Genomic DNA, 22,181 nt, shown 5'->3' with positions numbered 1-22,181 from the left:
CGGATTTTCAGCTTTAGTGCTGTAACTTAGATCTCATCAAGGCGTTAATCGTCAATATGTCACTGTGTAACGTTTAATTACAATAAATCATAACAAGAACGACGTATTTTTATAAGTTTTCAATGTTCCGTTGCCTTGAAACGGCATACTTTCGTAAAACTTAGTACGACACGAAAACTATGAGCTATGGAATTTAATATGGTATCTCCCAAGCAGCCAGCATCGAACTCTAACGAAATTAGACAGCAGTTCTAGCAGTCTTCGGTAACTTCGTGTGACGTCAAAATGACGTCATGTGAGCACGAAGTCTTGTGAAATGTAGGTTATCCACTGGGCGCACGAAAAGCTGCTGTCAGCTGGTAACCTGCGACAGCGGCCCCGTATATAGTGGAGGGGTGGCTGCTTTGTGTCTGAGAGTGTCTGTGGGAGTGGTGGAACAGCAGGGACCAGGAGAGGCGCTTGAGGAATCGAGTGGCGGTTGGCGGCTGACAATATGTGCGTTAAGTCCCGACGGCCAGAAGTACAAGACTGTTGTTCTGGAGCCAGAAAGTCTTTTAGTTGCTGTTCCTGAACAGCATGTATTGCTGTGGCGTCCTTCATAAGGGTCAGTGCAAATTGTTTTTAAGTCTCTCCAGAAAGTGGCCGACCTTTTACTTACAGAATACGAACATGTACTAATGCTACATAGCATATATGGGCAGGATATCTGTGGAAATTTAATCATGTTCCTACACTGCCTTAATCTGATTTTGTGTGTGATTGGTTGTATCTGGTTGCAACATTATTTCGTACAGTCTTAGCAGCACTATTGATTGAAACCAATTACGTATATGTGCTTTCAGAATGAGTCTGCACTTGGAAGATAAAATTATTTTGGAGGTAAATTAGGTGTGATGGTCGTGTTATTACTGTCTATGTCGAAAGGTTAGGAAATTGTTCTAGGCTAATCTATGGTACAGTTGCTGTGTTAGAGAACTTAAAATCTGACGTATGCTAAGACTGTGGTATTTCATGACTTGTTAGTGATGTGTGATACAGGAATGAAGTCTGACCAGGCGTTTATTAATTAACTGACTACATTTTCTGGCAGGATAGCCGGTTTGAAAAAATGGATTACCACTTGTCAAGAACTGAGAAGCGCAGCAAACAATTTGTTTGACATAAAATGTCACGGTGTGGAAGGTGAAGGCAGTGAGTTAGCGTACACTTCTTTCCAAGACATTCATTCAGAGACGGAATCAGCTCGGTCCAGGGAAAGTCACTCAGAGAACGTTATCCTAGAAGTGAGTTGTCCGCAAAACATAGGTTCCACTTCCACAGAGACGACATTGGCTGCAAGTTTAATTAATACGATACCGGCAACAGTGCCCAATAACGACATTTTTGCGGTATTCTTTCCCAGACTGGAATCTAAGGAAAAGGAACGTCACGAAGCAATGTGGTTGAAACTACGTAAGAAACAGAAGGTTCGTGATAATGAACTTGGGTATAAGTTATATCTTAAGAAACGTGAAGAGAGATTAGAACAGAGGCAAAAACTGCGTTACGAAACCCTTATCCGTCAAATAAACAAAGTCTTGATAAGACGAGACGAAGTTATAGTCGAGAAAATCGATGAGAATAAAAAAACTCAGATGAAGGATGCTTACCGAGAACTTTCTGAATCTGTGAGGAAATTAACGACTGATGTGCTGAAGTGTCAGGCATCACAGGATGATCTGAATACTGAGGTACATGAGGTAAACACTAAGTTAGATCAGCCTAATCTGAGACAGACAGAGCATGTGGAGGAGCATATGAAGCTCAGACGGAGAAAATAGAAAGCGAGGTACCTAAATGGCTAGAAAAGAAGGACGATGAAACAAAGGAACATCTAAACGCTGAAATTCAAACGGTAGTTCAGAAGGGGGGCATGGAAAAAGCGATAGGAGGCATGGAATATGCTACTGAATTGAGATCGGTAGTAAGTCATATTCCTCAGACTTCGTTGTAGACCTTGGGCATTGAAAGTTGGAGATCACATCAAGGATTGCACGAACAAAGAAAAATAGATCTATTGTGCCTGATGGTGAGCGAAATGTGGTGCCGGGCAGGCCAGGATACGGTAACGAGTTCGGGTATGAGCCAGCCTCTACCTGAACCTGCATTCCATTCGAGACAATACAGTAACAGCTGTTGAGGCTATAACCGAACTGGTCAAGCATCAACCTACTGGAAAGTGTAATTAAACATAGACATTTTCAGACTTTCTCTGGAGAGACGAAATTAGCTCATGGTGATGTTTATAGGAAGTATTAAACATGTTCTGCCAAAAGTTTCGACGGAACAATAAAAAATACAGTCCGTCACATCGTATTCTCGGTGACGCTGTTCTGTTGACTATGGAAGCAGGAGACATCTGTCATACGCTAGAGAAATTTAATGAAACGTGTCTGACCTGGTGCTGGAGTATATGAAATCCAGGAAAGGTTACGTGAACAAGTTTACAATACAGAGAAGTACAAGTACAACCGAAAGCAGAGTGGTATGCGCCGTTATATTGGAAGTTACATTAGTAAGACCCGTTAGTGGGACAAGCCAATACCCACACTAGAAATATTGCGGATACTTAAAACCTAAAATGTCTGTCTCAGTAACGGAAAAGTTAATAAACATACCAAATACTGATTTAGAGTAATTTATGGCAATATTAGATATCATTGATCTCATATACGAATATCCGAAGCGAAATAATGGAAATGGTGACAGTTAACCTCAGCAATACGGGAGAAATAACAAAAACAGTCACAAAAGAAAGGGCAAGGGCAATTGTAGGAAAGATGAGTAACGGAATAATAATGGAAATCGTGGTTATGAGCAATCACAGGGCAACAATGCCTTCAATTCCAAACCAAAATCAATACGACAACAATCCGTGTAATGGAAACAGGACCGCCTTATAGACGCTACTAGTGGTCCTAATCAAGGCTTCCGATAGTCAAAAGCAAACAGATTTAATTCTGACAGTTGGAAAACTCGACAGGCAGGCAGTGGTGTTCGAATTAGAGGCCCCCTGCTGTACGAAATCAGTTTGTAACCAACTAAGGAAAAGGTAACTTCCAAGAGCAAGAGGACCACGTAATGTGGTTTAATGAGAGTCAGCGACTAAGAACAGCGAAGGTCGTATATGAGAGCTAACCGTCCAGATCTACGCAGTTAAAATAAAATCGACCACACCTTACCTTCCGCTAGTGGTACAGGATAGGAGCAAAGGCGCCTCATTGTATGACATAATGTGTTAACGTACAACAACGGTAATGATACAAGCAAGGAACTAAGCGCTGAGCCGCCTTCGTGTTAGAAATCTGACAGGTATATACTACAAACAAGAGTCCGTGCAAGGATAGGAGATATACTACTTACCTTGGTAATCGATAATGGAGCTGGTCCCGGCGGAGGTTCGAGTCCTCCCTCGGGCATGGGTGTGTGTGTGTTTGTCCTTAGGATAATTTAGTATAAGTAGTGTGAAAGCTTAGGGACTGACGACCTTAGCAGTTAAGTCCCATAAGATTTCACACACATTTGAACATTTTTTTTTTGATTATGGAGCTACCACAAGTGTGCTGAATTATGCACTTTATACAGAATTATATCAGATACACGAAATACCGCCTTTTCCAGTCGAAGGATATAGGGTAGTTGATGCTATTGGTGCCTAATCGCAGTTAGCTTAGACTTAGGTACACTTTGAACTATTATTGGGAATTGGTGCCCTTATGTGCACGATCCCAGTGACAAAGGATTTATCAGTGACCTGTATTATGGGTTGGGTTTACATTAGAGACAGAAACGGGATAATGGGTGTCTCATGTTGTACACTAGATACTTTAGGTGAAATAGTTGTTCTGGAATTGATTGGTACTGAGGAAGTACATGCCAAATATTGTCAGCGTATCAGTATTAAGTATACCTGACAAATGTCGTTGTATATGGGTAGTACTTTATCTATGAAGGAGAACTGTAGCTCAGGACAGAGTCAAGAAATTGAAATTAGTGCTGTGGTGGAATTTATTCAACAGAATGTTGCCGAATCTGCACGTTTGGAAATGCAGCAGTAGACGAAACTTCCGAATTTATTAACAAAATATGCAACTGTGTTTTCTGAGAAACTAGGTGCGATCAAGGGATATATTTATGACATGGAAGTGTGACTACACAAAACTTAATGTCGCTCAACCTGGGCCCATCTTAAAGCATGTAGTGTGAGAAAACAAAATAAAAAATGGGCATCTGCTGTATGCAGCGCCCTACAAAATTGTAGACATTCCACATAAGGGTAGCTACAAGTTAGCACACGCAGGAAACATGAGCATTTAAGGACATTAAAGACTTAAAATGTATGTACTCGTAGAATAATTTCATGGGACATGTCTTTATGTATCTCTACGTTGTAAACACTATTTTTATGTGAATTTCGATGTTTGTGTACCTATGTTTTAGTATTTAAGAAGTACCTTTTAAGTCCTACCATCAAGTGATATATGTCTTCTGGATGGAAGATTTCAACAACCTACCTCGTTTCAAGTAAACTTTGCACTGAATGCACAAGGGGCAAGCCCCGTTGGAAAACAGGATGAATGAGGATTTGAGTGTATCCTCATCCTGAGTTAACAGCAGACAATTTTCTTATTTAATTGTTTATATGTAAAAAAGGTTTTTTTTATTTGACTCTGGCAGTTAACGTCAGTAGGTTTAGAGTTGTGTTTTTTGTTGTGACAAAACTCTCGCATTGACGGAGATCACCTTGAGGTAATATCAATAAAACAGGACCAACTTTTTGAATCCTGTAAATAAGAGACTAAGTAACCTTCAGCGTAAAACTTATTTTTGTAAATATAGTCAGCATTTTTCGGCTAAATGTTCGCGTGTGACTACAATATAAACAAAATGCACCATGGATTACCACGGCATAATATACATGACATAAAGAAATTTTTCACGTTCCGAACTTAATAGCAGATTTGCCTTGAAAATGTCGTGAAACTTGAGGTCATTATTTCATTCGTGGGTTGGGAACCGGACCCATGGCATGAATAGCGAATGGAAATACACTCTGGTATACTACACATACACGAAAACCACTAAAGGAAAACTGACACCAAATACAATAAACACTGCTTTGTAAGATCAGGCCAGAGCCTTGAACCGGCGAAACCCAGGTGATCAGTTGATTATAAAACACAAGGTATGATGAGGTACAGAAATAAGCTTACGTAAGCCAAGTATGTATGTAACAAAATCAGTGTCAAACTCTGTATGAATCGAAACCGTGTATGTAAAGTTTGTGCAGATAAGTGGTTTATACGCATGTAAATATGTCTGTCGTGCAAACTCGAACGTTAATATAATGTGTATTAGGGTATGACGGTACCAGTACTGGTACATCCACATATCACGAGCTGGTGGATGATCGTGATAAATGAAAACTAACTTTGTCAGTCCATAGTGAGTGTGACGCATTAAAAATTGTGGACAACTTACGGGCGGACTCGGCCAATGGCAGTGCAACGACAATACGCATTCCTTGGACCTGTGTTGCTAAGGAATCCGTCATTTAATGTAAAACTGCTAAACTTTAGAGTTATAGACAACGAAATTTAAGCGGTGTTATAGTATGATATGTACGAGTATGTACCGACCCCCGCTACATGGCAAGTATATTTTACGAACAATTGTTCGGCGTAACACCTTAAATTTTGAACCGAAAACAACAGCCATGTGACTGGATTAATTGGCACGATGTTCAAAGAACTTCCACAGATAACGTTAAGACGCTAACAAATACAAATGACAGAAACATCAGTATAGAGCGAATACTTGTACTAACTCGCGTCAGCTCTTTCCAGCGCGGCTGAAGTAATGCTACGAAAGAATATTGATGTTGCTCTGGAATTTGCATTCCGGACGAGCTGGCGGAGGGACGCATCGAACTGTTGTGATGGGTTTCTGTCACTTGTCCGAGTTCGACGCTGGCGACGGTGTGGAGGGGCGAGGATACGCCAGCCTGCATCGCCCGCTACCAACCGCGCGCACACCCTACACGCACGTAGGCGACCAACGGCGGTGAGGTTCGCAGCGCCGATTCATCGACGTAGGGATGGTGGTTATTATTGAAACAACCGGTTTTCGGTTATATCGATTTTTTTCCACTTCAGTTTAATCTGACTGTTAAAACCGCTCAAAATAATCGGTTTCTGAAATAACCGATTTCGTTTTTTTCCCTATTTCTTTCTGTACTAAACGTAGAAATTGAATAAAGATTCAAGATATGTATAATCAAAATATTAAATTAAACAGGCAAACAAAAATGCTGCTGTTCTCGAAAAGTGGTAAGTGAATACCACAAAAAAATCAACAGTAGTCTCCTACTGATTCTCATTTTTTGAAACTAATCCAAAATCATGTTTTAATTAGGGACCATGTTACTGTTTAGGCATTACAAATAGTCAGTGCTAAAGGGTGAAAACTGACGTTGAAGGACTCAATTTTTCATGTTACTTTGTCTGCTTTCAAGTGCTACAAGCAGGTAACGGCATAATATGTAGACACAGGCAGCAGGTCAGCTAGCTGGAATTTTTATTGTATACTATAAATCAATTGTTGTTAAGTTTTCAGTGTATAGCTGTTAGCATAACTTCCTTTCTGTTTTATTATATCATACAAATGGCATCAAATGTTTAATCTTTTATAGCAAATAAAGCATGGTACTTCCTTGCTACGTCACTTCGTGACCGTATTTCCAGACTAGGGTTGTTGCCATTCTGCAATGGCAGGGTGAGACTACCATACAGACCAGGTGGGGGCAGGTCTTGCAAAGTGCATGTACACGCTTAGCTTAACCCACGACACCCGGCAGGAGGGACATTGTTGTCTCAGCAGTGATGAACCAATTGTTATGCCATGTGTTGCAAAGTACTCATGTTTCCGGTATTTGAACAACTTATTATGTATTAATTGCATTGATCACTCTAAGTTAATTACTAGTTAGTAGTGCCGCTACATGAAGGAATTGTAATTGACAACAATAAGTGATACTAACCTGAATAACAGGCATTGATATAAAGTGAAACATTACTGCAAAAAGACAATCTAATGGAAAACGTTAATTCTACGAAAAGTTAGAAGCGGAGCTAGTTACACAGTCATGCTTGTAATTAAAAGTGTGTCCCAATAACAAAGTGTAATAGAGAAAGAGAAAGACAAACAGTGTATAATCTAAAAATGACGATTACCCATGGTTATAAAGAAATCTCAAACATTGAAATAACTCTGAAATTTGGTTAATATCGTATATGGAGATATAAATGTAATTATGTGTTGTCTGTGTACTGGAATAGCGCAGAGAAGCCACATTCTACAAAATCTGTGACAATTAAGTATGTCTTTGATGCTAAGGAAGAACGGTCTGAATGCTTTTACTTATGTTTTGGAAGCCAGAGGTAACGGACGTATTTTCTTGTAGAGGTGTGTGCATGTATACATGTTTCAAATGTGATTGTGTGTTCCTGCATTTCATCTCCCTCCACGTGAGATCATTAAGAAGATGATAATATAAGAAATCTGATATGGAGATTCCTGCCTTTCGTTTGTCGTAACGACGCGCAGGCAGCCATTACGTTAAAGTGGGAAACATTGATTATTTAAGGGCTTTCCACGACAGGACAAGTAAAGGAAAATATCTTTAGTATTTGAAAATCATTATTACATCTAAGCCAGGTTGATTACAATTTGAATATACGTGAGAATACATTTGAAAATCCTAGCCGGTCTGAACATTAACATTTTTGCTCAACAATATTCAGTTAACTCTTTTATTAAAAAGTGAAATTGATTTTTATTACGCTACCAAAAACCATTTCGCCTTTAGAACCAGGTCAGAAAAATATATTACTGCTATCGCTGCAACAATATAGCTTCATAACTGCTAGTATCGTTTCTCTCCATTGCATTGTTTTTTACCGGGCAACATTTGTAAATTTCTTTCGGCAATCTTCCCGTATAGTATACGCTGGAGTGAATTTATATTAAGCGAAATTTTGCAGAGCGCTAATGCAGTCTGGTTTCGTCTACGCAACGCATTTCATTGCTGCCAGCACATGAAACTAGCCGTTGGTACGAGCGTACAAAAGCCCTTACAAAAACTTAAAGTAAAGGAGAAAGGGATGATTTAGTTTCAGCAGTTGAGGTAATGCTTGCATTAACTTCAAGAGACGCGCACATTTACCTTAAAACATTCTTATGTTCTGAACTGCTACGATCTGTTCAGTGCGTTAACATTTGCAGTAGACAGACTAACAAACAAGCGGCCGTGTCATGCAAGAAGGGTGTACTGCAAATTTCTTGAGTACTTACGTAACAACAGTTGACTGTGCATCAAGTTGAGCAACATACCAACAGCCGTATTCCCCCTATATCAAAGAATGTGAGCGTGTAGTCCATCATGCCCACTGAAGTTGAGTCTATAAACAGTATTCCAATATATGTGTTCGCACCTGCTGGACTCATTGTAAAACGAGGTGAATGTAAGGCTTGTAGAAGATGATTATTTGCAGAATAATGTAATACAAAGCAATGATTGTAAACTGTTGTTGATATTGACTCTCACCCAGATTTGCAACTTACCAACGTTCTTGTGTGTCAGCAGTTAACAAAATAACTTCTGAGTTGTTTGTAATGAGATACACACTTATTCTGCATTACAGTTTACACCACCTCATGTAGGTAACTGATACAGAGTATAATGAGCATTTTGTAAATACTGGTTTTGTTGAAACTGTAGTAGTCGTATTGGATGAGCGTGCTTTTATCAGCTACATAAGCATTAACCACGTACAAGGTGAATCTCCATGGTGGTAGGGACACATGCCCCTTTAACCTCTCCCCCTCCCCCCCCCCCCCCAGTTTTATAAGCCAATATGCAGCAAGCGGTCTTTGGAGCACTCCAGATGTAAACAGTTTTCCAACTATAAAAGCACTTCAGTCCTAGGGTGACAGCAGCAGCAGCATATGTATCAGTCTGAAAACAGAGCCATCTGCGATAGTCATTTTCTGGTTGTCAATTGTCTTAAGTCCATTTCATGGATCGTCCCTTTGATGGTAATTTTTTATGCTCCCAGTTTTTGCTCTCTGTTTGATGGTCCATTTTTTTGTCGTCCATCTTATCTGTCCATTTGATAGCAATTTTTTTCTTCTCCCTTTTCTGTAGTACAGTTGATGTACATTTTGGATTTTGTTCATTTTTTATGGTCTACTTGATGGCCATTTTTATTGCCCATTTGATATTCATTATTGTATCGACCAATCCTTGTTCTACAACTGATCATATTTTATGTTGCCCAATTTTTACTGTGCGATCGTCACTGCTCTGTTGTCCACTAATTATTGTCTTTTTGATAGTTCCTGTTTCTTATGTCCATTCCTTGTTGTCAATTTGATGATCATTCTTTATGTTTTTCGATTGATATTTTTCATTGAGCATTATGTGACATCTATTTCATAGTCCTTTTTAGTTGCGCATTTTTTTGGTCTGTTTGACGGTCATTTCTTTGTAATCAGTTTTTTGTTGTCCATTTGATGGACATTTTTTTCAGTTTTCTGTTGTTCATTTGATGGTCATATTATATTATCCATATCTGATGTCATTTTATTTGGTGGCCATTTTTGTGCTCAATTTTATTATCTTTCTTGTTGTTTTCCACTTTTTGATGGTTGTTTTCAATTTAATTGTCATTTTGCTTGTGGTCATTTTTTGTCCTCAATTTAATTATCTTTTTTGCTGCTTTCCACTTTATGCTGTTCTTTTGATAGCCAGTTTTTTACTGTACATTTCTTGCTGTCCGTTTTGTGGTCCTTTTTTTACCATTTTTTGTTATCCTTTTTGTGGTCCAATTGATAATCTTTTTTGCTGTCCATTCGATGGTCATATTTTTCTGTTCATGTTTTCGTTGTCTGTCTGATGGTCTCTTTTGCTGTCCACTCTTTGTTTCGCACTTTTTAGTCACCTTTTTATCCAGCTTTTGCTACCATTTTGATGATTATTTTTTAATTCAGTTTTTCAAGAACAAAGAAGCGAAAATGAGGTAATCGTTATAAACTGTTAAATCTTTTTTCATTTATGGTTGAAGTATTCCCAGGTTTTTGTTCTCAATATTAATTTCAAGTAGATGTAGTTTGTATCTTCCGGCTCAGTTTACAAGAAAATTGAAGAAAAAGTAAATATCCTGGGAAGTAGTAACAAATTTTATGAAATAATAAAGAAATGATTGGTTATTAAAAGACAGTTTCAAAAAAAGAGGTGAAAAATTTTGAAAACTAGTGAAAATATTCGAAAAAATTGATATAGGTATTCGAAAAACATCTGAAAATTTGATGAAAACTAGTGAAAAGAAATTAATTTCTATTCGACGAACTCCCTGGCCATTTTTTTTGTGACTTACTGATACGTCTGAAGCATATGGATAAAACGCGTTTTTCGTCATATTTTCGAGGAAATTTAGCCCAAATTCTATATCTTTTACAAAGTTTATGGAAAGTGAGCCCTAAATTCCATGTTATATCTAAAGCGGAAACCTTTCTACTTTCACCAAGTGACATGACGTGGCGGATCCCATGGTCTCTCCAGTAGCATAAAAATACCTGCACAGTGACCAAGCCGGCCAGTGTGGCCGAGCGGCTCTAGGCGCTTCAGTGTGGAACCACGCGACCTCTACAGTCGCAGATTCGAATCCTGCCTCGGACATGGATGTTTGTGATGTCCTTAGATTAGTTAGGTTTAAGTGGTTCTAAGCTCTAGGGGGCTGATGAACTCAGCTGTTAAGTCCCATTGTTCTCAGAGCCATTTGAACCACTGAGACCAAAAACCAGTGTCGTATTCAGTCTATATGCTTATATCATTCGCACTAGCTGCCCTGTTGTTGACGACCTAAGCTGTGACATTGGACTGTACTTGGTGTTTGATTCTGGCTGTATTTTTCGTAGCAGCACGTCGAACTGTGGTTTTATTCACAGACTTTCAGCATTTCACAGTGTTCATTCTCCACCTACCCGTGGCCAGCAAGAAGTTTATGCATTACACCGAACTCACAACCTGTACTGAAGTTGTATGATAACTAGAGGTTTAGTTGAAATAAAGGCAACGGAAGCACTATTACAACACACTGTGTTTTACCAATTTTTATGTATTCTATGGAAATACGGGCTTTTAACGCGAAAACTACTCAAGAACTGACGTTTACTTAGCTGTGATTCGAGAGCTTTGTCTTGGGAATTAATAGGAGAGACATGAAAAGAAACAAATTATGAAGGAAACTGATAGAGTGGAAGTAAACTGTTAGAGTGGAATTTGTAACAATAATTAATGAAAATGCAAAGAAGATGGGCGGGCCACGTGACGAGTCGATTCGATTATAAATGAACGAAGGAAGTTTTTTGCTTGATTCCAAGAGATGAAGAAGGATTCGGATGATGACACAATATTATGTGGCTAGGATACGTAACGAAAGTTTCGGGAACTGCATGGAAGAGCATAGCACAATGTATTAAGGTGTGGATATGAGGCCTTTAAGACGCTGTATTTGTTGAATGGTTAATGATGATGAGGTAAGAGTTGCAGAGTGTACTATATATGTAACGAATGACAGCCACTAGACAGATGGGCCCTTTCGGTTGCCTAAGTAACAGCGTATATGTAGAAGGAAAATGACGAAAATGTTACCACTATGATGTTTACACTTTACAATATGATTCCACCCTGCCGCGCGACCTATTGGTTTATCACGTGATGTTAACAGTAGTACTTTTTAGAAGTCATTGTTACTACTGTCATTGTAATATAGGTGGGTCCTGATCAATGTAGTCAGCTAGCTAATGCATTGTGGCTGTGTTTTAAGTTCGTTACACATTAAAACTAGATTTTCCATATGATGTAAATTAAAGGCAACAACACACACTTTTTCGCACATGTATGTTTTGGCCAGCTCAAGATAAATCATCAGTTACTCCGTCAGTTTGTGGCTTTATTTTTTCTATAAAGTACATTATAAATTTATGCCTAATAGGACATATATACATCAAATAAAATTAAGACAAATTTTGTTTTTCGATGAAATTTATTCTCTAATGTACATACTTTTTTCTTAACGTGATTTTGGTATTTACTACAGGAAGATTGAAGTCTTTTTACATTTGATTTTGCATATTACGTTTGGTCTATGGATATCTGAGTTCTGTCGACATACTAAACATTTTATGACATGGTCAGTTGAATTGTGCCTTTTCCCTGTTATTCCATTTCACTTGGTACTATTAAAATGATACAGCAAGTTCAACAGGCCATATGTTCCATTCAGCACCTGTCAGAGAGAAATAATATATGTGTACACTAATCAATTTTTTTGATTATTCTTAAACATAAAAGGGCGTATACCTTTCTAGCAACCATAAAGAGTGCTTATTTGTCTAAGAGAAAATGGAAAACATTCTGAGAAAAGTTGTTAGTAGCAAGTGTCTTTCTCTCAAGTGTGGTATTAAGTTATAGAAAGAGACTACTTGCCACAAACATGTCCATTAAAAATTGTGGAAGACTGCAATAGCTGCTTTGCTTTCCTGCAAATGGGAATACTTATATCGGGTAATAATTAAGTACTTCAGCACACATTGGGTAATATGTAAATGCTTCAGCGCCAGCCAAGAACAATTCCAACTTAAATTTGAAGTAAAATTGTTTTAGATATTAAATCAAATAATTGTCCACCAGTAAGTTACGTAAAGAACTTATCGAAAATTTGATATGTTTTAAAAAGAGGACTGGGGTCAAAAGATGAAATTTCTCTTTGATTTATCGTAATTGTCTGTACGAGAGCCAATAACATATTACAATTCGATTGGTTTTACTTAAATAGTTATTGAAAATAACTATGTCCCACAGTTAGCTTGGAGAAGGATTCGTTTGGTAATTTTTTGTAACTGACCGTTCAGAAGACATTATCTAGAAATGCTGTCCGACTTCATACAATAAATAAGACAGCAGGTTGTAACACAGGTAACAATCAAATTGTAGCCAAGGACAAAATGGGACTTAAAATGATAGCAAAACAAACACAAAGCCACTGTATTTATACACCTTACTTCGATTGCATTAAACACTTTTACTATTGTTTTCACTTAAAGGATGGTTAAATAACATTGTCTCTACTCAGAAAATATTTTTTACTTTTTTTAATATGAATCAGATACCACATAAACTTAAATAAGTGAAGACTCAGAGTCATAGAGACAAAGAAGAAGTAACTCTTTTCTACATTTGTATGTGTGTACATACAATAGGTTAACAATAAGATATTTGTCAATTTTTTATATTGTTAAGGTTACAGAGGTACATGCATCACAGCTTTACATAGATACCTTCACAAAATAAAATTCAACACTATTTCAATCAAACTTATCAGACGCTGTCATTTCATAAGTATTACTCTTTATGCAGGGGAAAATTCTTACGGCTGACACTGTGAAAGACCCTTGAATGTTAAGCACTGCACGCACACCTGCATCTGAGATCGACATTCAATAAAAGATCATTTCACCTGAAGTGAATGTAGGTCATTTTCAGGACTGTTTCATTACAAGATACATTATTATTCATATTACATGTATATTAATTTATCGTCAAGACTGTTGAATAAAGGTTTTTTTAAAATTTCTATTGCGTTTCTGACATACATTGATTGACTGCTTGCGGCTCTTTGCATTTAATTAGTGTCTAAAATTTCGAGAGGTTTTTCTTCTAGTGACTGTTAATGTCGCTCGGCTGCCGTCGGTGACTATTACTGCTCTCTGTGTTCTGACCTGTGACTCAAATTATTTTGTTCGTCCATCTATTCAGGCGCTGTACACTTAAAAACGAGGCGAAAACCGAAGAGGGACGGTCAGACCTCAGTCTTCGTTTTACATTTATGGTTTCATTTGACATTTACATGAGGGTATAATATATTGCAGAAAAACATTATCATGATTTCATCAGATTTTTGTGAATAGAGTTTCCAGAAAAAATACGTATATTCAACAACTGTTAGTACATTCAAAAACGACCAGTCGTTCGGAGAATTTTTGCTAAATTTTCGTGGATAATAAAGTTTAAATTCCTCTCGTACTCTCTTCTTTCGTTACAAAGGGGAAATTATATCCTTTGTTCATTATTTCGATTACCATAACAAATTTTAGTTTTCTCATTTACACACAATGAGACACGTTCCATGACATTAAACGGAGAACTGCCGTCTGCTGAAGTTCTGTAGAGCCTTTGAGGTGAGCAGGGGGCCCAACATTTGCCGGGTATGTTGCGAATGCAAATATAGACAGAAAGGCGGATGGTAGACCAAGGTGTTGAAGATGGTCTGTAGGATACAGGATGGGCACTACCAAACGTCAGGAAACTCAGAGGATGTGGGGATCTGGAGCGCAATCGCCTTGCACTAGGATACAAATAATGAGCCATGATGTTTCAGTTGAAAAAATGTTTCATTAGTACAAATGCTATTCCAAGTATATATCGCTTATGATCTTTTTATTGTTTGTGGTGACAGTTTCTAATTTCGGTTCGGTTCCTCCAACCTTCAAGTACCTTGGAGTAAACCTTGACCGTCGCCTTTTCTTGAACCCCCATCTCTGGATGATCCAAGCCAAGGCACACTCCCAACTCCGCCTCCTCAAACTCCTTTCTGGCCGCACATGGGGTTTGGACCCCTCCACCATCCTCCACACTTATAAATCTCTCATCCATCCCATCCTCTGCTATGCCCATCCCACCTGGATCTCTGCCCCTCCCACCGATTATAAGTCCCTCCAAATCCTTGAACACCACACTCTGCCTCGTCTATCGCATCCGTCTCCCATCCTCCATGGTGATCCTATACGACTTGATTCCCTTCCAGCACCTTCTCCATTTCCTTGAATGGATACGGATCCTTTACACCTGCCGCAAACTCGATCACCCACAACCACTTGGCTCTCCCATCCTTGCCCATCCCTGCCCACTGCAGCACCCGTATTCTTGCATCCCACCTGATCTCCATCTTCACATCCTCCATACTCTTTCCCAAAGTGGCTTCTGCCAACTCCCCCTCCCTGAAGATGTCCTTGTCCCGTCCATCTACCCCTCCTACCAGCTCTGGCTCTCCCCTCCCATCCTCCCTCTTTTTCCCCCAGGGTTCCCTCTCTCCCTCCTCACCTTCCTTTCCCCCTCCTCTCTCCTATGTCCACCACTTCCACCCCTCTCCCCAGGCTTCCAGGCATCCAGTCCCCACTCTCTCCTCCCCCCGCTCTCCCTTCTTTCTCCCACTGGATCCACTCCCCTTCCTGTCCTCCTACCTCTCCCTCTGACCTGGTGGCAGCCCCCTCCCCCTTCGTCATTGTGACTGCCTCGCCGAAGATCGGCGCCAGTGCTTTCCGTGCATCAGTGTCTCTCCGTTTGTGTACAGTGTCTTTGTCAGTGTTTTCTGCCACGTTTGTGTCTTCATCTGTTTTCAACTGTTGCCACCCTTCATTACAGTGTCTTCCGTCGAACGACTTCAAATTTTCTTGTGCAGTGTTCATCTTGTGTTTACCATCTTCTTTATGTTTTCTATGCCTTCCATGTATTTATGTTGTGTCTTTTGGCCGAAGAGCTATGTATGTAAGCCACTGCCAGCCTGCCGCAGCTGAGGCATGAAATTACAATAAAGGACAAAATAGTGAAAATTTTTAACTTCCAGCACTGAAGATGATCATTAGGTGATCGAAAATCGGTTTTTCTGTTAAAAAATCATCAAAATTACGGCCAACGCTGACCTTCCCCCTGATTTCATTCATTATATGGTCGTTGAGCTCACAGCACTCTATGGTGTCGCCATTCAATAACTGTATATTGTCTGTAGCAGAGTGTGTATGTGTTAGGCTAAGTAGTATGTTAGTGCTGTGCTGAAGTTTATCAATGGGTGCGTAGGAATTCCAGGTTTGTGAAGTTTAGGCAATGTTTTTAAAGTGTCAGCCTTGGGATTTTTCTGTATAATTCTTTTAATCTATGTGTTTGTAAAAAGTGTTTCTATGTTTTCCAGACTGTTCTGTAAATTTCTTTGTTATCAGTTTGTTGAATAACTTGTTAAGTCTGTGATATTTTTAGTTTTGATGAATTCTAATGTTTTGTCAATGTATTTCTGTTCTTTTATGATTACAGTCGAATTACCCTTTCGGATTTTGTGGTAATCGCATTTTCTTGCATTAATTTTTCTGTACTTTCCTTTTAGGTTTTTTCTTCAGTTGTCATTGTATTTTCTTTTTATAATGGTTTTGTTCTCCTTCATTGCGTTTCTTATTTCCTCAGCGACTAGTTCTCTTGTTAGATTTGCATTGCATTCAGGTGCATTTAGTTTTTCTTCTTGCTTTATGATGTGTTTGGTTTCTGTTATGGTATTCTCTATTGCCCTGTGTGCCAGTAGAAAATGTTCGGGTGCCTTTCAAGCAGGCTGCCCTCTTTTTTAGATAATTTATGTCTGTTAATCTCTCTTTTGTGAAAAGTGTTCTTGTTGTATTGGTGATGTGATTGATAGATGTTTGTGTGATTTATCATTCTGGTAAGTTTCTTTTGTGGTACTGAACGTTTTCTTTCAATTATGTTATCTGTGTATGCTCTAACCCCGTGCATTAATTCATCAAAATAATTTGGATACTTTATGTGATCTGCTAGTTCTATATGCAATCTGTATAGTTCAATGTTCAATGCCTGTTTCTTGGAATACAACACATTATTGGACCGACACATTATTGAGTTATTCATTTTTTGATGTTTTTTCTCTTGAATAAGTCATCATTTTTCTCTGAAACCGTAATAATTTGTTTGTCTGTACATGTACATCACATATAACCCACTTCCGTCCTATTCAGATCATTCCTTCACGCTATTTCTCAGAGCAGTTACAACGTTCTCGGTTGTGTACTCCTCCCTCGGGCGTTTTGAATACAGGGAGAGCTCTATTGAACTAGAAAACTCTCTCAAATTGTTTATAAGAATTCCAGTAATCTATGATATCAGATGCAGAGAGGCCTCCATCAACAGCAGTCGAAGTCTCGGTCTCGTTATTACATACAGTGGATATATCCTGCTACAGCTTCTTCACTTGCGTTTCCATGTTTTCATTCCATTGTGGAAGTTCGTATATAAACACAGACTTAAGCTGACCTGGATCAGCTTTTATTTCTTCGCTGTCATTCCCACGATCAGCCACATCTTCACATATATTCCATACTACCACTCGTTGCTAATTTTTTAAGGATTCGTTGACTAGTATGTTAGTTTCATGTAACCATTTAACGAAGCAATTATTAATTTTGTTACATTGAGCAGTTAGGCACATAGTAACTCATTCGAACTTTTCTTGCAGCCAGCTAACAAATTCATTATTCATCTGACTACCCTTATTTGTTAGGTGCTGCACAGTACTTTGTAATTTACACTGTGTGTCTTTTAATACCTTAACATCTCACTTTAGTTGTGTTACCAATTCTGGTAAACTTTTACGTGCTATTTTTAAATCCACTAATTGAGTCGTAGCAGACGATTTACGAACAGAAATAAATGGTCACTCCTGCTTGTGTCTGAGCGGACGAACCCCTCTAGATGGTGGGCAAGCTGTGCAGTACAGTACAAGGGATCCAGGAGCCAAAACGTGTGCTTCTGTTCTAAGCCTGTGTTAAATCTAGCAATGTGAGTGGATTGTTCGCTTGGTAAACGCTAGAAATTATCTCTCATTTGTACGTTTTGCGCATTTGAAAAACACTCAAAAGATTCGTTCATTTTCGCTGCTAGTTCTGTCGCGAGGTGGACAAAATTTTCTTTCGTTTTCTGTTGAGCTTTTGGGGATTGGTTGGATAAAATGCAGGATGAACAGGGTGGCGAAGTGAAAATTTGTATGCAGAAGCAAAAAGCATTTGAGGAAGGGTCCACGAAAGCTGTTAATAATTTGTCAGGTAGAGTAGTAGACCGTAAAAAGGAGGTACTTAAAAATTCAGAACATTTTGAATCAATATTAAATAAAGAAGCTGTGCAATGTGAACTGCAGTTAAAAAACATGAGGGCAGAATTAAATTTCCTAGCAGCGAATCGGGCTACTACTATGATAGGTGCTCCATTTGGTAACTCAGGAACGAAAAACTGTGGGCAATGCACATCATGGAAAAATTTATTCGATGTTTCATTCACTACCCATGAAGCACCTGAGAGTTGTTTCCTGAACAAATCCCGCAGCGAAGTGAGGTAAAAGTGACTCCAGAATGAGTACCTAAGTGGACCAAGTTTCAGATACGGAAGTGGGTCGATGCAGAATTTTGTATGTGTGAGCTGGTTAAGGTGATGGATGTTTACGACGCTCAAGAGGCACTTACCGGAATTTTTGTAAGCTGCGTTCTTTTTTTCCAACTGCATTATGACTGCTAGGGCCTGTCATCTTATTAATTTGAGCAGGCTGCTGTGCTCTCTAAGCCAGTACCCGTGGTCATCAGCCCCCAGCAAAATTGTGATATGCTGGTGAGGCGACGGACACAGTTGCCCATGCATCACACTTGGAGGTTGGGCTGTGTGGAGTTCTTTCATCTGGACTTCGATGAAAGTGAAATGTTATGTGGCTAGGGCCTCCCGTCGGGTAAACCGGTCACCTGGTGCAGCTCTTTCGAGTTGACGCCACTTTGGCGACTTGGGGGTCGATGGGGATGAGATGATGATGATGAGGACAATAGAACACCCAGTCCTTCAGCGGAGAAACTCTCCAACCCAGCCGAGAATCGAACCCAAGCCCCTTTGTACGGTATTCCGTTGCGCTGACCACTCAGCTATCGGGGCGGACATCTGGACTTCGGTGATATCTTTTATTAACTTGCAGCAGTTACATGTATTTTTCAAAGAAAAGTGCAGGGAATTGGAAATCCCCTTCCCCACCTAATCTGTTTCGGTGTTGTTTGTTAGGAAGTGAGTTCATATGTGTTAGGTTACATAACAACTACTACTAGGTTAGCTAGTAAACAAATTCTGCTTGGTTAGGAACAATGTCCGGCCCCAGTGCAATCTAATTAAGTTATATACTGTTCCTACATAGCTGTAAGAGAAATAACAGCTCATCGCTGACTTATTATTAATGTGGTACAATCATTTTTGTGGAATAAAAGTAGAACTTTCTGTGTAATAGACCCACTGATCTGGTGTAATTGCGAAATATGTATGACCTGTTACTGTTTTGTTTTTACATTGTTTGAGTTTGCTTGCTTTCCTTATTTTTTCACATTAACGATGACGCGCTCATTTATGTAACTACTTAACAAAGTTGGGTACATGTTTAACGTGGATTCTAGAACAGTATCTATCCACAGACTATTCTAATTAATTCTGCTTTTAATTAGGTTCCTTTATAATAAGATATAAATTGCAGTATTTGATTAATGTTGACGTTAGTAGTTGTGCATGTTTTACGTGTTTTATCTTATGTATGTTTTGTGTGTCTATGTTAGTCAGTGTTGTCACAATCACTCATTTCATCGTCAGTACTGGAGCTACTCGGGTTGTCTGCGTCGGCTTGCCTTCCTCTTCTGCGCCGTCTCTATTGATGAGTCTGTTTGTATATGTCATGTGCTGCTTTTGAGATGTTTTTCGCGATTGCGTTCAGCTGTGTCCATGTATCTGGGTGCCTCTGTGCATTATATAATGTTTCCTTTACGAGTTCTATGTTATTACGTAAATGCCTACATTTAATGCATTTCAAAAGGAATCATTTTCCCAGAACTTGCAACGAATGGTTTCTGAAAATGATATGCGCTGCAAGTACGTGGGACCGGTCACAAATTTTTCAACGGGATCTTGTACACAGTCCGACAAATTCCATCGATGAATTTTTAGATTTTATTGGGAAACTTCAACAGGCGTTGAAATTCAAGTGGTATAATGGGAAAAGTAGAGAGGGAAACGTGCACGAGAACGAGAACAGTAATAATATACACAATAAGTATAGTGACAATAACAGAAATAATCATCACTATAATAATAATTTTTAAAGGGGATGTATTTAATTGTTAATTCCATGCAGATTTAATGCAAGTCGGTGTTGTTAGAGTGTTGTGTGAGTTGATGTGTGTTAGGTTACACCGCAACTACTACTACTAGGTTAGTTAGTAAACAAATGCTGCAGGGCTAAGCACAATATCCTGTCCCAGTGCAAGTCCTCACGAAATTTAACGTCAGAATACGAGGTCAGGAAATTAAAGATTGTTATACCTCAGGTTCGGAGGTGGCAAAATAAACCGACGCTGAAAAGAACGCACTATTTTAAAAATTCTACGGGTGTCGAAAACGTGACAAAGCAGCCACAAATGATGAAGATGGAGGTTATAAGAAATATAAATACAATAAAGAATAATTTGAAGCGGCACAACTGTAAAGAGGGCGCAAGAGGTATTGTTGAATGTCTTGAGAGATTCGATAGTGAAGATGTCGGCCCGAAGAACTAATTTTGTGAAAGAGAAATGAAGAGTGGAATGGATATATGTACGACGGAAAATCCTGTGATCAGAAGTTAGGCTAAAGTGGATCTTAAATTTCAGTGGAGGTGGAAGGTATGATGAATTCTGATGAGGTACTAGTCAGTTGCAACAGTAATTGTAATTTAAGTGAAAATAATATAGATGATTTAGTGTCGACGAAAACGTGTGAGGATATCTGCGAAGATCCATCGTTCGGTTGTCCCCTTCAGAATCTAATCTACTGTCTCCTTGTTCCGAATGAGTATCAGTAGCTGCAACATTCTCACAAATAACCACGGAAATTAAAACTTCCTCTCTCATAAGCAAACGTCGCTTATTTTCAACGAATCACTACACATTATCACAGTTAACTCCATTAACATCCACCGATAATTCGCAACATTCGTTAGCTAAAACATCCATTACGTTCGTCGATACATTATAGAAATCACTACCAGTAACTCGGTGAACCTCTGCCGATACAGCATATAAATACCTTCACATAATTCCGTCGACACACCACAAAATTCATCTCCAGCTGACGATCCTACAGCATCCTTCACAGAATAAAAATACATTCAAATTCCGTTCCAAAACTAAAGCCTCGATCCAGATCAGCTGAAATCTTTCTGGAAACAGTGTGGTCTAAATATAGCACTCAGGAGTCTACATTATCATGATTCAATGGCTAGTGTCTTGCTACTAAGCAGCGACTCGTTGAGCCAAGTGGAGTGAGGTGCTTTTACACTGGTAATGCCGATTAAACAGTGTATTTTCATTGTAGTACTGGTTTGAAGCACTGGAAAGGAAAGGATGATTCACGGACAGCTCACATTATACTATGTTATGTGTGCATTCTCCATTTCCTCGTATGTTGCATGTTGGGAGTGAGTAGCAACTACAGCTAGAGTATTCATTCAAGACTATTGAGTCAGTATCAGCAAACAGTATATTTTTGCCTTTTCAACATGTAAACTCATCAGTTAACAAATTAGCATTTATCTGTTGTGAAGCTCTTAGGTTGAGCGTAATATTCGCTTGGAGGCGACATCTCACAGCACTAGGATCATGGTATACGGTAAGGTAGTTGGAGTTGACTGTTTGACGTGAATGACTTCCAATTATAGAGTAAACTCATCAGTTAGCAAATTAATATTTATCTGTTGTGAAGTTCCTAGGTTGAGTGTAATATACGTTTCGAGGCGACATCTCACAGTTGTAACAGCACTAGGATTATGGTTTACGATAAGTTAGTTGGAGTTAAACAGTTAACGTGAATGATTTCCAGTTGTAGATAAAACTTCGACAGTATATTCACGTGTCAAATCACAAGATCAGGTATGTTCAAAAATGGCTCTGAGCACTATGGGACTCAACTTGTGTGATCATAAGTCCCCTAGAACTTAGAACTACTTAAACCTAACTAACCTAAGGACATCACACACATCCATGCCCGAGGCAGGATTCGAACCTGCGACCGTAGCAGTCGCACGATTCCGGACTGAGCGCCTTAACCGCGAGACCAACGCGGCCGGCAAGATCAGGTATGTGTAAAGTTATTAATAAACACTTCACAGATTTCATAAAGTGCCCAGAGAAACGTCTATGGG

The sequence above is a fragment of the Schistocerca serialis genome, chromosome 1, assembly GCF_023864345.2.
Source record: "Schistocerca serialis cubense isolate TAMUIC-IGC-003099 chromosome 1, iqSchSeri2.2, whole genome shotgun sequence".
Taxonomy (NCBI): domain Eukaryota; kingdom Metazoa; phylum Arthropoda; class Insecta; order Orthoptera; family Acrididae; genus Schistocerca; species Schistocerca serialis.
The sequence above is the reverse complement of the archived record's forward strand: the minus strand, read 5'-3'. Positions refer to the sequence as shown.